This window comes from Pongo pygmaeus, chromosome 2 (genome assembly GCF_028885625.2).
Source record: "Pongo pygmaeus isolate AG05252 chromosome 2, NHGRI_mPonPyg2-v2.0_pri, whole genome shotgun sequence".
Lineage (NCBI taxonomy): Eukaryota > Metazoa > Chordata > Mammalia > Primates > Hominidae > Pongo > Pongo pygmaeus.
The window spans coordinates 192,282,912-192,295,538 of record NC_085930.1 but is presented as its reverse complement, the minus strand read 5'-3'; the positions used below and the strand labels follow the sequence as shown (position 1 = coordinate 192,295,538).

General features: G+C 39.9%; 1 protein-coding gene across 3 annotated transcripts in view; it reads left to right on the top strand.

Annotated features, from left to right (window-relative positions):
• The window catches only part of MCCC1 (methylcrotonyl-CoA carboxylase subunit 1), a 77,591-nt gene that overhangs the window by 16,217 nt on the left and 48,747 nt on the right, over positions 1–12,627 (top strand). The gene's annotated exons all lie outside the window — the stretch shown is intronic.

Genomic DNA, 12,627 nt, shown 5'->3' with positions numbered 1-12,627 from the left:
GTAAATTGCTGTAGTGTTGCCCGTCATCCTCACCTGAATTCCTGCTCCTTAGAAATTCTTCCTTGTCTCCTCTAGCACATTGATCATTCAGCATTTGATTTCTTGTTCCAGTCATATTTATACTTAATTAGTGCTTTGTTTAACAAGTTTAATGTAGATGTTGGCTCCTCCATAATTCCTTTGTGCTTCCCTAAGGGAAGAACTCACATCTTACACCTTTTTTTTTTTTTTAAGCATACCTCCTAGCAACCCAGTGAGCTTGTACACAGTCCTCATTTGTTTTTATTTTTGTTTTTTGAGACAGGGGTTCACTTATCATCCAGGCTGGAGTGCAGCAGTGAGGGTTCAAGTAATCCTCCCACCTCAGCCTCCCAAGTAGCTAGAGCTACAGGCTTGCATCACCATGCCCAGCTGATATTTTAAATTTTTGTACAGATGGAACCTCCCTGTGTTGCCCAGGCTGGTCTCAAACTCCTGGCCTCAAGTGATCCTCCCACCTCAGCCTCCCAAAGTGTTGGGATTAGAAGTGTAATCCGCTGCGCCCAGCCAAGTCCTTAACTCAAATTAGTGAATATGTATAGTTGTTTTGTATTGATGTGTCTCTTCTTTAGAATAGAGTTCTTAAACTGAATAGGTATGAATTTATACAAACGCATATTTAAAATATGCTTGTTTATAAAGCTTTTTTGGTTACAGCTTGAAGTAAAAGGTCCTTAGGAGGGTAAGGAGATGATAATAGTACATGGAGATATACATATGTATCTCACATGTCCTTAGGAGTTCAGGCCCTTTAACATAAATATCAGTTTATGTGTTTATCACGTGTTTAAGCATAAATACCATGGTAGTATTACCTTCATCTTATGGGCATCACATCTAACGCACAGAAGGTTGCATGATGTTATTCCAAATCATCTAAATCTTGCTACTCAAAGTGTGGTCCATGGACGGCAGGTTTGACATTATGAGCTCGTTAGAAATTCAGACTTTTAAGCTGGACACAGTGGCTCACATGTGTAATCCCAGCTACTCAGAAGGCTGAGGCAGGAGGATTGCTTGAACCCAGGAGTTTGAGGCCAGCCTGTAGAAGATAGCAAGACCCCATCTCTAAATAAAAAACAATAACAGCCTTTAAGTCCTACCCTAAACCCACTGTAATTTGCATTTATGCAAAATTTGTATTTTTATCAAGATCCCCCAGTGATCTGAAATCAAAACTTGTCTAATCATTGAAAGAGAAAGGATTAAACAAGAGTATTCTGACTCCCAGCCCCATTCCCTATTCATTGGACCAGACTGAGCAGTAGAACTTTCTTGCCCTGCATTTTGGAAAAAGGGAAGGTGTTGTTTAATTAGAAATTTTTATTAATTAAAAATTACTTCTTGTAGGCCAATGAGCTTCCTTTTTATTTTATTATTGCTTTCTCTTCTAAGCTGCCTCCTCAAGAGTTGAAAATCCACTTTCTTTTTAATGACCATTTTTCTGAGACCATTTTTTAGTTTAAATAAGAACCTTCTAGCAAATGTATGATATGCTAATTCCAGGGACTTTATCAAGCTTGTACCTATTTAGAATAGTATCATGTTAGTTGCTGTAACACAAACAATGAGAAAGGAATAATACTTATTTTGAAGTATATTTCAAAGAATGTTTGAAAAGAATAAAATACTTTTAGACAGTATTTTTCAAAGATAAAATATTTTCAAAAAATATTCATTTTGCCTGGATATTGAAGATTTGGGGTGGCTTGCAAAAATTAGTGGTGAAAATAAACGATAAAAGAGCAAAAGCCAAGTAACATGAGTGAATGAACGTTGGAATTAAATCAGAAAATTTAGCCTAAGTAAAGCCATTTAGCTCTTTGGGGCAGACCTGATCAGAAAGGAAATTTGGTGGGTTATAATTTACAAAGTTCTCCTCTAGTAAAAAGATACTTGCCGATTAGGAGAGCAAACCTTCCTTTAATGTTGACTTTAAAGAAGAAACTTATTGGCCGTCTAGTAAAGGACATTGAATAACACTTGTATAGTGATTTGAAAGAAGTTTTCTAAAAGTCTAGCATTGTTCTTAATGTGGCCATTTTGACATAAGCGCTTTTATAGAAATTAAAGTAAAATTTACAAGTGAGCTAAATTTCTGGTGATGTCTGGTGATATGGCTATATTGAGAAACTCAAGAAGATGTAGATATTTTTTAGGCTAGCTTTTTTTTTTAAGACGATGTCTCACTCTGTCTCCCAGGCTGGAGTGCAGTGGTATGATCATGGCTTCCTGCAGCCTTGAACTCATGGACTCAAGTGATCCTGCCACCTCAGCTTCCCAAGTAGCTAGTGATGGGACCGTAGGCACACGTCACCATGCCCAGCTAATTTTTTGTTTGTTTGTTTTTGAAACAAAGTCTCACTATGTTTCCCAGGCTGGTCTCAAACTCCTGGGCTCAAGTGATCCTTCCATCTTGGCCTCCCTACGTGTTGGGGTTACCGATGTGAGCCACTGCCCTGGCCACACTAGTTCTCTCGATTGCCAGTTGTCTTCAGTCTTCTCTGGTTGGGAAAGAGGTCGTAGTTAACCCTGTCTGCAGATTAGAACCACCTGAGCTTTTAAAGAGACTGTTGTACTGCCTTGGGGGAAGAGGCCTGTAGTAACTGCAAGGGAGCATAAAGCGGTCTCTGGAATGCTTGTGATGTTTTGATTCTTGAGCCGAGCACTGGCTGCACAGGTGTACTCAGTTTAAGTAAACAATGGACTTAAGAGCTGTACACTTAGGGCAAATGTGCTTTTCTATATGTGTATTATACTTCAGTCCCCTCAGTTATCTGAAGTTGCTCCTGAGCATGAATGTTTTATAAAAGTGCTCCATTTTTTTTTTCATGTGCTACCAAGAGTTAGGAACTTTATTACAGGTACTTGAAAATCACTGACAAGTAACTTAAATGCATATAGCAAGTCATTTACTAAAAACAGGTACTCTGTGGTTGACCAAAAGGAAACCCATATGTTTTAAGTATCACAGATGAAGGTAGGAAATTCTTGGTGTCAGGTCCCAGGGTCTGTCCAGCCCATGCTGATGTCCGAGGAGAGTGGGTGGATGAGCAGAAGGAACACTTGGGGGGCCGTAGGCGGGTGAATATGGTTTTCTCAGCAGCAGCTCTTATTAGCAGCTTAGTTACAGTAGCTCTCTCACACTGTTCACTTTTATCTTAGCTGTCTGCTCTGGCTCTGTGGTTCCTGCCACTCCCATGCCCGCAGCTGCATAGCTGGCTCTCCCTTGCCTTCAGGGTCAGCAGCTTAACTCTTTCTCTCTCTGGGCATGAGCAAGCCAAGCTGTGTCCTGGCTCCCACCTGTCCGGCTGCAAGATGGACAACTTTGGCACTCTGTCTCTGGGCGCCAGTGCTCCCACCATGTCAAGCCATGTTGAGCCGAGCTGAGCCCCAAGAGCCCCTGAACAGCGTTAGCAGGGCAATTATACCTTTTAGAGACAATAGTGGCATATGAGCTTACACAAACAGGTTATATAACAAGTGTAGTATGTGCCTGTGCCCTAAATTTGCTGACTCATGCAGGTCTGGATGTCCGCCTCAGCCTATTCCTTGACCAAAGCACATCCATGTACCTTACACTTGGTAATAAGAATTTAAAGACCATGACTTGTCCGCCTCACCATGGAAAGGACACTTCTCAATTTTGCTTGAAGGCAGAGCCAGTTTTTTTGTCAAACTCTGCTTGAGGGTAGAACCAACAACTTTGCTTGTGTGTGTCTTCTTGAACAAGTTACAGAGCAAAGTAAATACAAACTAAAACGTTGGAAGAAATTATTTTGGCAGAGATTTAAGGAGGACAAGAGATACTAGTTTTCTGTGTTTACTAATAAAGGCATGTTAGTACCGTGCGATGAACAATCTCAACAGGTTTGCAATCCAATGACCCACCAGGGTGAAGTGGCAGCTCAATACATGCCTGAAGCAAGGGAATTAGCCCGCTGGTAATAGTAGTGGTGCTGTTGTTTTCCCTTTTAATCCATTCAAATGCTCAAGAACATCATGGTTTGGGTATATTAAATTGTTCTTCCTAAGAGAAGAAATTAGTTAAACTTCTTAAGGCTGTTCCCAGAGTGTACGACTGAATTTTATTTTCACAAGGAGATGGCTCCTTTTGTGTTTAGTTATTGATATGGTTTTGCTGTGTCCATAACCCACATCTTATCTTGAATTGCAGCTCCCACAATTCCCAAGTATTATGGGAGGAACCCAGTAGGAGGTGATTAAATTATGGGGATGGGTCTTTACTGCGCTGTTCTCCTGATAGTGAATGAGTCTCATGAGGTCTGATGGTTTTAAGAAACAGGAGTTTCCCTGCTCAAGCTCTCTCTTTGCCTGCTGCCATCCATGTAAGTTGTGACTTGCTCCTCCTTGCCTTTCCACCATGACTGTGAGGCCTATCCAGCCACTAAACCTCTTTCTTTTGTAAATTGCCCAGTGTCAGGTATGTCTTTATCAGCAGCATGAAAACAGACTAATGCAGAAAATTGGTTCCAGTAGAGTAGGGTGCTGCTGAAAAGATACTTAAAAATGTGGAAGTGACTTTGGAACTGGGTAACAGGCAGAGGTTGGAACAGTTTGGAGGGCTCAGAAGAAGACAGGAAAATGTGGGAAAGTTTGAAACTTCCTAGAGACTTGCTGAATGGCTTTGCCCAAAATGCTGATAGTAATATGGACAGTGAAGTCCAGGCTGAGGTGGTCTCAGATGGAGATGAGAAACTTATTGGGAACTGGAGCAAAGGTGACTCTTGTTACGTTCTAGCAAAGACTGGTAGCATTTTATTCCTGCTCTGGAGATTTGTGGACCTTCAAACTTGAGAGAGATGATTTAGAGTATCTGGCGGAAGAAATTTCTAAGCAGAAAAGCATTCAAGAGACGACTTGGGTGCTATTAAAGGGATTCAGTTTTATAAGGGAAGCAGAGCATAAAAGTTCAGAAAATGTGCAGCCTGACAATGTGATAGAAAAGAAAATCCCATTTTCTGAGGAGAAATTCAAGCTGGCTGCAGAAATTTGCATAAGTAACAAGGAGCCAAACATTAATCCCCAAGACAATGGGGAAAATGTCTCCAGGGCATGTCAGAGGTCTTCATGGCAGCACCTCCCATCACAGGCCCGGAGGCCCAGGAGGGAAAAAATGGTTTTGTGGGCCAGGCCAGACTGCTGTGTGTAGTCTAGGGATTTGGTCCCCTCAGTCCCAGCTGCTCCAGCTGTGACTAAAAGGGGCCAAGGTACTACTTGGGCTGTTGCTTCAGAGGGTGGAAGCCCCAAGCCTTGGCAGCTTCCACGTGGTATGAAGCCTGTGGGAGCACAAAAGTCAAAAATTGAGGTTTGGGAACCTCCGCCTAGATTTCAGAGGATGTATGGAAACACCTGGATGCGAGGCAGAAGTTTGCTGCAGGGGTGGAACCCTTATGGAGAACCTCCGCTAGGGCAGTGCAGAAGGGAAATGTGGGGTCAGAGCCCCCACACAGAGTCCCTGTTGGGGCACTGCCTAGTGGAGCTGTGAGAAGAGATCCACTGTCTTCCAGACCCCAGAATGGTAGATCCACCAACAGCTTGCGCAGTGTACCTGGAAAAGCCACAGACACTCAACACCAGCCTGCGAAAGCTGCCAGGAGAGGGGCTATACCCTGCAGAGCCGTAAGGGTGGAGCTGCCCAAGACCATGGGAACCCACCTCTTGCATCCATGTGATCCAGATGAGAGACATGGAGTCAAAGGAGATCATTTTGGAGCTTTAAGATTTGACTGCCCTGCTGGATTTCAGACTTGCATGGAGCCTGTAGCCCTTTTGTTTTGGCCAGTATCTCCCATTTGGAGGCTGTATTTAACCAATGCCTGTTACCCCCATTGTATCTAGGAAGTAACTAGCTTGCTTTTGATTTTACAGGCTCATAGGCGGAAGGGACTTGCCTTGTCTCAGATGAGACGTTGGACTGTGGACTTTTGAGTTAATGCTAAAATAAGTTAAGACTTTGAGGGACTGTTGGGAAGGCATGATTTGTTTCAAAATGTGAGGACATGAGATTTAGGAGGGATGAGGAGCAGAATGGTATGGTTTGGCTCTGTGTCCCCACCCAACTCTCATCTTCAATTGTAACTCTCACAATTCTCATGTATCGTGGGAGGAACCCAGTGGGAGGTGATTGAATTATGGGGGCAGGTCTTTCCTGCACTGTTCTCATGGTCATGAATGAGTCTCAGGAGAGCTGATGGTTTTAAAAATGGGTGTTTCCCTGCACAAGCTCTCTCTTTGCCTGCCACCATTCATGTAAGACATGAATTCCTCCTCCCTGCCTTCCGCCGTGATTGCGAAAGGCTTTCGCCTCCCCAGCCATATGGAACTGTGAGTCCAATAAACTTCTTTCTTTTGTAAATTGCCCGGTTTTGGATATGTCTTTATCAGCAGCGTGAAAACAGAATAATACAGTTATGAAAGAAGAACATTCATCTAGTACACCAAAAAGTTCCATCAAATTCAGTATCCGTTAAAAAGAAAGGAGACTAGTAACAAACACTCCAGAAATGAAATTAAGGAAACAGTTACATTCACAATAGCAATCAAATACTTAGGAATAAAGTTAGCAAAAGCAGTTCAAGACATATTTACTGAAAACTATAAAACATTGCTGAGAGATACTAAAGAAGTTCTAAATAAACAGATATTTCATCAGAACACTCAATATTATTAAGGTGGCATTACATATTTAATGCAGTCTTTATAAAAATCCCAGCAGGCTTTAAAAAAAAATAGAAATTGACAAGCTAATCCTAAAATAGCCAAAGAGCCTAATATATACCTAAAACAATTTTTGAAAAGGTTATGTAACTAATTTGTAGGATTTAGACTCTGTTTCAAAACTCATTATGCCAGGTGCAGTGGCTCACACCTGTAATCCCCAGCATTTTGGGAGGCCGAGATGGGCAGATCACTTGAGGTCAGAAGTTCAAGACCAGCCTGGCCAACATGGTGAAACCCTGTCTCTACTAAAAATACAAAAATTAGCCAGGCATGGTGGCAGGTGCCTGTAATCCCAGCTGCTCAGGAGGCTGAGGCAGGAGAATCGCTGGAACCCAGGAGGTGGAGGTTGCAGTGAGCCAAGATCGTGCCATTGCACTCCAGCCTGGGTGACACTGCGAGGCTCCATCTCAAAATATATATATAAAGCGACAGTAACCAAAACAGTGTGGTATTGGTATAAGGATGAAAACGTAGGTCAGTAGAACAGGATAGAAAATCCAAAAATAAACTCACACATATGTAGTCAATTGATTTTTGAATAAAGGTGCTAAAGTAATTCAATAGAGGAAAGGAGAGTTTTTTCAACAAATGGTGCTGGAGTAATTTGACATCTCTTTGTAAAAAGATGAACCTGAAGTCTAGATCCTAGACTCTTACCTCACGCCTTAAAAAAAAAATTAATTTACAATATATCATAGACCTAAATGTAAGAGCTAACACTATAGCACTTCTAGAAGAAAACATAGGAGAAAATCTTCGAGACCTTGGATTAGGCAAAGATTTCTTAGACATAATACTATAAGAAAGGTTCATGAAAAAAATGATAAAATTGACTTCAAAGCTTGAAACTGTTGCTAAGAAACCCAATTTTTAAAAAAATGAGCAAAATATTTGAATAGATCCTTCACCAAAGAAGGTATACAAATGACCAGAAAGCCCATTAAAAGATGTTCAACATATTAGCTGTTAGGGAAATACAAATCAAAACCTTGGTGAGATACCACTTCATACTCACTAGGATGCTATAATCAAAAAGAGATGATAACAAGTATTGGTGAGGACTTAGAGAAATTGGAACCCTTCTACATTACTGATGGGAATGTAAACTGGAGCAGCCACTTTGGAAAACAGTTCTGCAGTTTCTCAAGACGTTAAACATAGAGTTACTTTATGAATTAGTATCTCTACTTCTTCAGTATATACCCAAAAGAAATGAAAACATATCCGCACAGAAATTTATACCTGAATGTTCATAGCAGCATTATTTATAGTAGCCAAAAAAGTAGGAACAATGCAAATGTCTATCAACTGATGAGTGGATGGATAAAATGCAGTATAGCCATACAATGGAGTATTATTTTGCCATCAAAAAGGAATGAAGTACTGATTTGTGTTAAAAAAAAATGGATGAACCTTGAAAATATTATGTTCAGTGACAGAGCCAGTCACAAAAGACTGCATGTATTATATGATTCCATTTATATGAAATGTTCATATAGGTAAATCTATAGAGACAGAAAGTAGATTCACAGTTGCCTAGGGCTGGGGGTTTATGGGGAATGAGGAATGGCTAAGAGGCACAGGATTTCTTTTTGCAGTGTTAAAAACTTACATTATTAGATCTTAGTATTTTAGATTATAGTGATAATTGTGCAACTCTGAGTATACTAAAAAACATTGGGTTGGCTGAGTTTATGGTATATGAATTATATCTCAACAACTATGTTTAAAAAGTGCAGTAACACTATGCACCCACTAGATTGGCCAAAATCAAAAAGACTGACAGTACAACATGTGGGCAGGGATATGGATACACTTGAAAGCATCATAAATTGCTGGTAGAAATGCAAAATAAAATCATCCCTTTAGAAAAGTTAAATGTATTCTTACCATATTAGAACCAAACAATTGCACTCCTGGGTATTTACCCAAGAGAAATGAAAAATATGTTCACAGACTTGTCTGTGAATGTTTATAACACCGTTATTCATGATAACCACAAACTGGAAAATAATTCAAATGAATGGGTAAAACAAAATGTGGTATATCCATATAACAGAATCCATATTATAAAAAGAAATGAGCTACTGACACAGTCCACAACATGAATAAACCTTGAAAAATTATATGAAGTTAAAGAAGCCAGACACATAATACTATGTACTGTATGATTCTGTTTATATGAATTTTTTTAAAGGCAAAACTATAGAGACAAGAAGTCAGTTGTTGCTTGGGTATTGGGAACAGATTGCACGTGGGCACATGGGAACTTTTTCAAGTGATGCAGGTGTTCTCAAACTGGATTGTAGTGATAGTTGCACAATTGTATAGATTTACTAAATTCACCAAACTATAAATGAATGAATGTTATGTATTATAAATCATATCTCAAAACCCAAACCAGGGAGGACTAGGACATAGACCTGTTTCATTTGCCTAGTATAGATGTTTGGCCATTTTATATAAAATACTCAAATTGTGGGCGAAAATATTTGCAAAGTTTGCATCTGACAAAAGTCTAATATCTAGCATCTATAAGGAACTTAAACAGATGTACAAGAGAAAAACAACCCCATTAAAAAGCGGGCAAAGGACAGCCAGGCACGGTGGCTCACACCTGTAATTCCAACACTTTGGGAGGCCAAGGCGGGCAGATCACATGGTCAGGAGATGAGACCATCCTGGCTAACTGGCTAACATGGTGAAACCCTGTCTCTACTAAAAATACAAAAAAATTAGCAGGGTGTGGTGGTGGGTGCCTGTAGTCCGAGCTACTTGGGAGGCTGAGGCAGGAGAATGGCGTGAACCTGGGAAGCAGAGGTTGCAATGAGACGAGATCATGCCACTGCACTCTAGCCTGGGTGACAGAGTGAGACTCTGTCTCAAAAAAAAAAAAAAGTGAGCAAAGGACATGAACAGGCACTTCTCAAAAGAAGACATACATGTGACCAACAAACATGGAAAAAAAAATTCAATATCACTGATCATTAGAGAAACGCAAATCAAAACCACAATGAGACACCATCTCACACCAGTCAGAATGGCTATTACTAAGAAGTCAAAAAAATAACAGATGCCAGGAGATTGTGGAGAAAAGGGAACGCTTATACACTGTCAACCATTGTGGAAAGCAGCAGGGTGATTCCTCAAAGAGCTAAAAGCAAAACTGCCATTCAACCCAGCAATCCCATTACTGGTTGTATACCCAGAGGAATATAAATCATTCTACCATAAAGACACATGTGCACATATGTTCATTGCATCATTCACAATAGCAAAGTCATTGAATCAGCCTAAATGCCCATCAGTGACAGATTGGATGAAGAAAAGGTGGTACATATACACCACGGAATACTGTGCAGCCATAATAAAGCATGAGATCACATCTTTTGCGGGAACATGGATGGAGCTGGAAGCTGTTATCCTTAGCAAACTCCCACAGGAACAGAAAACCAAATACTGCATGTTCTCACTTAGCAGTGGGAGCTGAATGATGAGAACTTATGAACACAAGGAAACAAAAGACACTGGGGTCTACTTGAGTGGGGAAGGTGGGAGGGAGAGGAGCAGAAAAGATAACTATTGAGTACTGGGCTTAATACCTGGGTGATGAACTCTGTACAACAAACCCCTGTGACATGTATTCACCTATGTAATCTTCACATGCACCCCAAACCTAAAATAAAAGTTAATAAAATAAAATAAAATTGAACTTTGGTTTAAAAGAAATAAAACTCTAAACTGGCTGCAACATGTGACTATCCAGCATTTTATCTGTATCTGGCATTTTATTGTTTCCTGTCACTAGGATGTGGGTTTTTCTATTCGTATGAGTTTCCCAGATAAGTGAAGCTTACCCCTTTAATTTTGAAATGTTCTTTGAATGTAACTATTTTGAAATAGGATTGGCTGAGCCTTTGTCTTTTTACATTGTTTTGGTCATAATTATAATATTCGCTCACATTTTAGAAGAACAAATTCCCTCAGGGCTATTGATGTTGGAGAGGGTGTGGCTTCATCACTCATTAAATCATCCAAGTCCTCTCTGCCTTTTGCTTTCTTCTGTTTCTTCCCTTTTTGCTGTCAGTGTGTTTACTTTTAGAAATCTTGCTGTCCTTCAGTTACTGAATTTCCTCTTCTGTGGGCTAAAAACCCAGTAAGTATGTTTGTTAAAATTCTGAGTACATGAGAAGTAACTAGGCTGAAGTCTGAGGGATGCCCTTTTCACTAAAAGTACACTTACAGTTGTCCCCCTTTGTCCACGGTTTCACTTTGAGTGGTTTCAGTTACCTACAGTCTACTATGGTTTGAAAATATTAAATGGAAAATTCCAGAAATCAACAATTGATAAGTTTTAAATTGCACGCCATTCTGAGTCACACAATGAGATCTCGCACAGTCTGCTTTGTCCCTCTCAGGGTGTGAATTGTCCCTTTGTCCAGTGTCTCCACGCTGTCTACACTCCCCATCTGTTAGTCACTCAGGAGCCATCTAGGTTATCAAGTCGACTGTCATGGTACCACCATGCTTGTTTTCAAGTCACCCTTATTTTATTTAAATCACGGCCCCAAAGTGCAAGAGTAATGATGGTGGCAATTCACTTATGCCAAAGAGAAGCCATAAAATGCTGCTTTTAAGTGAAAAGGTGAAAATTCTCAAGGAAAGAAAAAAATATATATGTTGAGGTTTCTTGGTTCTTGGTAAGGACCAAGTTTCTATCTGTGAAGTTGTGAAGAAGGAAAAACAAATTCATGTCATTTTCCTGTTGCACCTCAAACTGCAAAAGTTATGGCCACAGTGCATGGCAAGTGCTTAGTTAAGATGGGAAAGGCATTACATTTGTGATTGGAAGACATGAACAGAAGCGTGGTCAAATTGGTATCAGTCCAGTTCTGTAGTATTAATAGTTTCAGGCATCCGCTAGGGATCTTGGATAAGGGGGCACTCCTGTAGACTTTAATACGTGACTTTCATTTGCTTCTTAGCTTTTTTTCTGGAAAGATGACATTGATGGATAGTGACCTGAAGATAAGCGAGGTATTGAGCTAGTGTTCTGTTTGGGGCTTTTGGATGCCATGATTTCAATTCTAGGCCAGTTTTACACACAGACAGAATAGACGAATTCCCCTTACCACTCTGAAGCCCTTTACTTCTTGACATTCTGCCCTAATTGCAATACTGTTTTAAATTTAAGTATATAGAAACTTCTGTACCATATGATCCAGCAATTCCACCTTTGGTAGACAGCTAGAAGAATTTAAAGCAGGGACTCAAACAGATACTTGTATACCAATACTTGTTGTTCACAGCAGCAGTATTCACAATGTGTAGAAATAACACAATATCCATCAAGAGATTAATGGATAAACAAAATGTATACAAACTGGATATTAGTCGACCTTAAAAACAAATGGAATTCTGATACATGTTACATGAATGAACCTTGAAAACATTATGCTAGGTGAAATAAGCCAAACTCAGACAAATTATTATACACTTCCACTTACATGAGGTACTTTGGCTAGAGAAATTCATAAACAGAAAGTAAAATGCTGGTTACTAGGGACTAAGGAAAGGGAGGGAATGGAGAATTATGGTTGGAGATTAAAACATCCTGAGGATGGATGGTGATGACAGTTGCCCAACATTGAGTGTACTTAATGCCACTGAATTACATACTTGAAAGTAACTAAAATGGTCAGTGTTTTGGTATGTATATATTATCACAATAAAAAGAAATATAGGTTCATCTGGTTTAGGTAAGGCTTCAGAGCTTTCATATGAATATTTCAGATATTTCTTTGGAAACAGATTTTAATAGAGACCATACTATTACCAGTGAAG